Here is an 8,350-nt window from a genome sequence, read left to right on the forward strand (position 1 = left end):
GCTGTGAGACGTGCGATTCAAAGTGATTCTATATTTAACTTCAGAGAGATGAGAAACTTGCGTCGACAGTCATTTCTGTTTGCCACACTTTAAAATTAGCAAATTTCTAGGTATGCTTTAGCCTACTTATTCCCGTAAATGAATATCGGTGCGTGGATAAGTAGTTGCCAAATGTAGCTACCTGCCTGCACCCTGCGTAGGTGTGCGTAGTCTACAGGAGGCACATTTCGCACAAACAATGGTAATTGTTTGTGATACAGCACAGTGCCCAGGCAATTTGTATCCTGTTGATAATTATGCTAATGCATGATCTGAGTCTCTGATGCTAAGCAAGGAAAGGGAGCGTGTGGTGGTCCTTTCCAATTAACACGTATTTATGTTTGAAAGTCGACCCACACAAGTGCCTCTTATCAAATAAAAGTTTCGACATTTTTAAAAATGTATTATGCAATCGTCAGTTGTTGATACAGCGGATCCCAAAATGGCCAGCGAGTTGTGTCGTCAGGGAGCACACTCCGGCGCCATGGGGCCACAAGATAGCCTGCTAAGCTATAACAGCCTTTTAGTGCGCGCTGAGAGCCCTTACAGCACTGTACCTGCGGGCGCAAGTGACAGACGACTTCTCCTTTTAAAGCAATTTTGCGCAGGGTATGACTCACCTATCTCAGATAGGCGATCTGGCGGGATCATTTTTAATTGGGTCTTCGGGGGAGGGGGGTGGCTGATTATTTTAAAGAATATCTTCAACACGGCTTGGCACATACTACTTATATTTATTATGTTTCCAGATATTCCTATTAGTACCAATTTCTGCCACTGTGTTAATTAAGGCAAGTGCTATGTTCACAATTAATACATTGTAATGACAAATCGCGTTAGCCTACACGTTGCAATTTAGGGCAACAGTTGCAGTTTGGTGGCAATGTGTAATGCTAATTTAATCACCTGGTGACATAGTACATTTGTATAATGGGATTAGGCTATATAGCGACCAGTAGATATCCAGCTGCGTTGCCAGTCCCACGTGCTCAGGATGGAATTATCCAAGTGGTCTTTCCTGCTCCGTCGACTGTAGCCTATGCAAATGTATGTACACGTGAGTAAAACGTACAATTATTTTAAAGCGTCTGTGGTTTTAGGGTCGGTCCACATTACGTCTGAATGTAAAACAAGTGATGCTTTAGTGTGCCGTCAAATTGGCCAGCCTAGGCGTTTACTTTACGTTTACAACATTTGGGGGACTGGTATTACCTGGGATCCATTCACGCTTTCATGTCAGTGTAATTTTAAAATACTTTCGCTGGATGTCGCCAGAGTCCAGACTTAAGACGTAACGAACCAGCTCGGTCCTCACATTTGAAGTGGCCACTAATGAATTCGTGAACTGAAGTGGTATTAGGTAAACGATTATTAATAGTCTGTTCTTCAAACCCAGTTCATACATTTATGTGGAAATTAAATCTTCTGCTTGAAATTTGTGGCTCTCGTTTGGGAAGCTGATTAAACGCCACACTTGCATTAACATTCGGCTACGTGCCAATTTATTTAGACCGGAGCCTTCAGAACCTATTTATTTATTTATTTATTTATTTATTTATTTATTTATTTATTTATTTAGCGTCGACAATAGAGTGTAAAGAGTGTTTTTTATCCCAGTGAAGTCAGTGAAGTGAGTTTTTTCTTTTTCTTTTTAACCGATGTATTGGCCTAATGGCGAATCATACCGCGTGATTATAATGATCCACACCAGGATTGTGTATGCAGTCGGATATTTGCTAGAGTTGTTTTGGTTTGGCTCTTTGCCTCACCTGTGACTCAAACCAGAAAACTTCCGTTTCCAGTTTCAATTTCCGTTACCCTTCGTGGTCATCGACGTACTTGAGCAGTTCAGCTGGGCAGTGCTTATCGCACAAAGGAGAATTGATGGTCTGTCTAAAGCGAAATGGAACATGACTCATTATGAGGTCCTTGTGAGTCAATTCTGTCTCATGTACCAGCGTTGTGAAGCAGTGAATATTAATATTCAGTTTATTCCGTATTGATGCACTAAAGTTTTTTTTGGTTTTTGTTAATAACAGGAAATGTATTCTAACAAACAACATTCCAGGTCTTAAGGGTCACAGACATTTGGGCAAGGAGCATAGGTTGGGAGACAAAGATGTATTATAATGGTCACACTTTGCAACAAGGTTCCATGAATTGGCATGGACTAATCTAGTTGTTAACCAACTAACTACTGAGCAGCTATCAGTAACTATCTGTACAGCTCTGTTAATGTAATCATCAATTCATGTTAACAACTACATCAGTCATTTTGGAATGGAAAAGGTCAGTTAATGTATTATGGTTAACTCATTATAAGTTCATCCTATGGTTTGATAATGTATAAATATTAATGTACCAAACACATTAAGTTAGTTGTTAACAAATGCATTAACTAATGAAAAGCTAATTTCATTATTATTATTATTATTATTACTACTACTACCAGGGTAACTTCCAGTGCTGAGGCATGGTGGATGTCATGTGCATAGGCAGTAATGCTCTTGTTCCTTAGCCTCCATACCTCAGCCTCTGTCCAAGCCGTGACATACAGTATGATCCTGGTTTTTCACCCCTGATGCGCGTATGTTACGCTTCTCAGCGAGTCAGCCAGCATGTGTGCCTGTGTCCTGTGTGTCTGGGTCCTGTGTGTCCTGTGTGTCTGGGTCCTGTGTGTCTGGGTCCTGTGTGTCCTGTGTGTCTGGGTCCTGTGTGTCCTGTGTGTCTGTGTGTGTGTGTGTGTCCTGTGTGTCTGTATGTCTGTGTCCTGTGTGTCCTGTGTGTCTGGGTCCTGTGTGTCCTGTGTGTCTGGGTCCTGTGTGTCCTGTGTGTCTGTGTCCTGTGTGTCCTATGTGTCTGGGTCCTGTGTGTCCTGTGTGTCTGGGTCCTGTGTGTCCTGTGTGTCTGGGTCCTGTGTGTCCTGTGTGTCTGTGTCCTGTGTGTCCTGTGTGTCTGGGTCCTGTGTGTCCTGTGTGTCTGTGTCCTGTGTGTGTGTGTGTGTGTGTGTGTGTCCTGTGTGTCTGTGTCCTGTGTGTCTGGGTCCTGTGTGTCCTGTGTGTCTGTATGTCTGTGTCCTGTGTGTCCTGTGTGTCTGTGTCCTGTGTGTCTCGGTCCTGTGTGTCCTGTGTGTCTGTGTCCTGTGTGTCCTGTGTGTCTGTGTGTGTGTGTCCTGTGTGTCTGGGTCAATCCCCATCCAGTGGTCCAGAAGTTCATGCCACTCTGCTTTTGTGGTTGAACGCACACATAGAATAATATGTAGGACAGCGTCTTCAATTTGCCTCTGACCTAATTTAACATTGAAAAAAATAACTACTTCTTCAATATTTTATACTGCATATATTGTGAGTTTGTGTGTGTGTTCTCTTACTCCCAAAGGTGTTCTTTCGCCCATTTTGACCAGACACACTAAAACAACAGGTTTTAGTACTTTACAAGCTGTCACTGAAATTGTATGAAAGGTAAACATTTTAATTTTGTGCAGTGTTCAAAACAAAACATTATTTCAGTTTGTGTTGGACCTGTATCTCTGTGCATGTAAGTAATGTGCAATGACCTTTATGTAATATTGAAAAGCCACAATCTGTACCAGAATTTTATGTGGATGACTTCAAATCAATCATTTCATCCCATATGGCAGCAATAATCAAATCTGGACCTTGAATCCAAATTCTGCTCTAGTTTTCTTTTCTCCCAGGTACTTAGCTGAACATTTACTGCTACTGATTGGCCAGACTGTTTTCACACCTGACTCCCAGGTAAAGGGAGGGTGTAAAATGAGTGCCATAATTTGATGATCCCTGCCTTATGGAAATCTAATATACACTCAGTGAGCACTTTATTAGGTATTCATTAGACTTCTTTTTTAGACTTATTGGGTGTTGCTGTAGCGTTCCACTTAAGAGATTTGACACATTGTGTGTTCTGAGATGCTCTCCTGCATACCACTGTTGTAATGTGTGGTTATTTGTGTTACTGTCACCTTCCTGTCAGCTTTGACCAGTCTGGCTTTTCTTCTCTGACCTCTCTCATTAAGAAGGTGTTTTTGTCTGCAGAACTGCTGTTCAGTGGATGTTTTTTGTTTTTCACACCATTCTCTGCAAACTCCAGGGACTGTTGTGCATGGAAATTCCAGGAGATCAGCAGTTTCTGAGATATTCAAACAACCCTGTATGGCACCAACACTCATGCCATGGTCAAAGTCTCTTCAATCACATTTCCTTCCCATTCTATACATGTGGTCTGAAAAGCAGATTAACCTCTTGACCATGTCTGCATGCTGTTATGCATTAAGTTGCTGCCGCATGATTGCCTGATTAAATATTTGCATTAACAAGCTGGTGTACAGGTCTACCTAATAAAATGCTCACTGAGTGTATGTATCATACTGTACATGTCAGTCTTGTTTTTATACAGGGACATATACAGTAGGTCCATATTAGTTTTCTGTATGGGATCCCTAGGACCTAGAAGGTTGGTGGTTCAAGCCCCAGTGTAGCCACAATAAGATGCAGACAGTGCAGCTGTTGGGCCCCTTGAGCAAGGCCCTTAACCCTACATTGCTCCAAGGGGGATTTGCCCCTGCCTAGTCTAATCAACTGTAAGTTGCTTTGGATAAAAGCGTTGGCTAAACAGATGTAATGTAATGTAACAGGGATAAAATTATCAAGTCATCACGCTCACAGAAATAAAAGCTAGTAAAAAATACCTGAACTATTTACTCGCTGCCATAAAACAGAGGATGGGGCAAGACCGTTGAATATTAACAGTGGTGACTCAATAGGGTCATGATATTTGCTGCATGGCTGGCTTCCTCAGATGTTGCGTCGATAGTGGCGTTACTGCGAGGAGGAAAATACAAACCCGTGTGAGGAAGAGAGAAGATCCTCTCTGAGTGAGATCTGTGTTTGCCTGCCTGACCCTGAGGGGCATTGAGCCCTTTGTGTTGGCATATTTACTCGTTTTTTTTCTTCCCTCCTTTCTTCTTTCCTTCCTTTCTTTTCAGCTGCCCACTCGCCGCCCACACCACTCCCGTTGCCTCCAGGTGTGACTGTTTGTTTCCATGACATTTGTATTCGTAAACCGCCGCGAACGGCAGTTGTATATATTTCAGCTCCTCTGCTCCCGCTATCTCTGCCCCTCTGTGCCAGCCCAGGTTTGCTGACGCTCGGCATGGATGGGTTAGCTCAGTGGTCCTCGCTCCTGGTCCTGGAGAGCCGCAGGGTGTGCTGGGGTCCTCACTCCTGGTCCTGGAGAGCCGCAGGATGCGCTGGGGTCCACACTCCTGGTCCTGGAGAGCCGCAGGGTGTGCTGGCTTTCGTTGTTACTCAGAACTTTAATTGATCAATCAAAGCAGTTGATTACACAGTCTCAACCTTGTTTCTTGGGTTTGAATCGGTTGCTGATATTGAGGCGAAAACAAAAACCAGCATGCCCTGTGTGGTCCACTGGGTTAGCTTATCCGTTCTGCAACAGTTTGGTAGAATAGGTCACTCTATACTTTTTGTACACTTAAATCAGAGGTATAAATAGAAACCCCTATACCCTCTGGCAACCTTCTCCCACAGCGGGCCTGCCTTACCGTAGTGCCCCTGACAATGACTGTTATTAGCCTGACATGCTGCTCCCGGTTCAGGGCCAAAGACATGTCAGGAAACCTGAAAGCCAAGCGAGTCACATGCCAACTCCTGCACCTATGCACCCTGTGAACAGGGGCGATGTCCCCTTGTGTGGATGGGTCCCGCCGTCTGGTCAGTACCAGACCAAAACAGAACCAACTGTGGCGGGCACCCACACTAGTGCGGAGTTGAGGTGCCCGGCTACAAATGGCACCGGCCTTTTCTGTTTCACCCCTTTTGAAGAGCTTTTTGGGGGTGGGTTTTAAAAAAAGTTTTTTACTGCAAGTCACATTTAGAGGATTCTGTTACTTTCAGTCACCAGCGGTGATTATTACATCAGCATTTGAATGTTCAGTTAAGAACGTTCCAATCACATATTAGTGATCTCACACCTTAAAGGTACCATACTCCTAACTATCCAGGAGGCAGGCATGACTTAAAAGTATTAGAGTGTTTGAGACTGAATGGATCATGTCAACTCCAACAAGCAAAACGATGTCAGAATGGGCCAGCCTCACAGCAATGAGAGATGAGGATTTGTAATAGAAATGTTTTATGTTTAATGCTTAGGTGATATACCACAGAGAATGATACTCAGTCTGATGGAGATGTAAAATGTCAAAACAAGACATTCATTTGACCTTTTACCACGTTTCTCCTTTCCTAGAGTATGTATGTTTATGTACGTGTTGCAAGTCTATATTTTAAAAAGAGAATACATTCTCAAATACATTCTCAAAACCATTTCCATATAATGTAATTATATCACTACAGCAAGTGCCAATTAGTGATACCATCCCTGGCATGTGCTTGCACTCATTATATGTGTCATTTTCTCATGTCTAGTTTCCTGTGGGGGAGGGTTTTTAAAACAAGCCATGCTGAGGGCAGTGTCCATCTTGTTTCCTATTAATTAGCAGGATTTATTAAGCTCTGGAAAAAAATGTCCTTGTTTTACATCAAGTGCCTTCAGCAAGAGATGATCTGCAGAACTCCCCACGGCAGCTAAATTAACACAAAAACACAAAAACACAAAAAAAAAAAAAGTTCAATACACCTTTCTTGTTTCATTCCAGAAAATTAGAGGGAAAAATATTTTGCTTAATTTTTGATTAAAACAGATCACGAATGTGTTCAAATAATCGCAGAACAGTTTTATGGTTGATTTTCAAAAGTGCAGCCCCAAAACAAAATTTGGCAAAAAAGTTAAAAACCAATTAAATCAACCGTAAATGGGTAATAGAGCTGCTTCTTAATTTGATGAACATTTCATTAGCTTCATGAATTAAAAAATATCATTTTAAAAGAAGCATCTTTCCAATGACAGGGATCTTTAAAATTATTATTACCGGTCTCTGGGGAAATACGTCAGTGCATTGCAAGTGCCAGTAAAAGCTGGAGGTCTTTATAATTACGAGCAGAACAAATTTAGATACATGTCAAACTCAGCACAGGCAGATGGTGAAATGAAAATAAAAAAACAGCTTTGAAAAGAAAACCGCAAGAACACAGAGTTTCTTCTTTCCACGGTGGATTTTATTGCACAGAGCTTTCAACAAACTTCAGAGATCTCAAGGTTTCACCTGGATAGACTGCCATACGATGGCGGTCACGTGATGAAATGGTCGCACTGTTGAAACCGATTACTATTACGGTAGGGCCAACAGCATTAGTACCAAACTCGACCACACACCACAAAGCGACAGCTTAATTCAAGTGCTGTAGAACATTTGAGGGCTGTTCACCATCTGGGAGATTTCACATTTAAAAAATGTGCTAAATGAATGTACATTCAGCATACAATCGAATACATTATTCATCACCACCTGCCTTAATTGTCCCTATTCAAAGTGCAAATATTTATTCTTCTCATTTTTGCCACAAATACAAGATTTAAGATTATTTTCCAGATCTGAGTTGTTAATCTGTTTTATAACAAACCTTACACACATTCTAGGCAAGCACCAACACATACACACACACCCACACACACACACATACTTGCAGCAGGCACACAGATGCAGGCTCGCACACACACACACACACACACACACACAAAGGTGCACACACTATCAGTGTGCTATAAATCACAGCAGTGTAAAATACAGCAATGAGAAGGATATATTTTTTTAAAAGAAGAAGAAGAAAAAAAAAAACTACTAAAAAGTATAACAGAAACTAACGCATTACCTTCCTGCTCGTTGCCATGTCAACCGCGTGGGAGCCGCTGCCTGGGCGCTCTGTTTCCGCGGCTTAAGGAATGCAACGTGACTGCGAACTCACGCAGACTGCAGCTGCCTGCCGGTCATACGGTGTGTGCGATCGTCCTCGCAGTTTCCCTCTCGGGGAGTTAACGCAGGCGCGGGGGTGAAGGAACACGGACGTTACTCGCATAATAACTGAGAAATGTATACGAAACCATAAGGAAGTGTGAGATTGTTGATTGCCTGAACATCTGTTTTGTTTTTTTGTTGATTTTGTTGTTTCTTTTTTTTGGCAAGGGGGGCGTGTGGTCTAGCGAGTTCTTTGTCCCCCTCGTTTTGAATTTTTTTTTATATAGCTATTTTGGCATCTAAGCATAGTGCTGGCGTGATACACAGATGCAGGGCAGACACTCTGCAGGAAAAGCAGCTATAATCTGCCCTGCGATTCAGAACAGAGCAAGTTCATCAAATATTGAAATACCGAAACAC

The sequence above is a fragment of the Conger conger genome, chromosome 3 (genome assembly GCF_963514075.1).
Source record: "Conger conger chromosome 3, fConCon1.1, whole genome shotgun sequence".
NCBI lineage: Eukaryota > Metazoa > Chordata > Actinopteri > Anguilliformes > Congridae > Conger > Conger conger.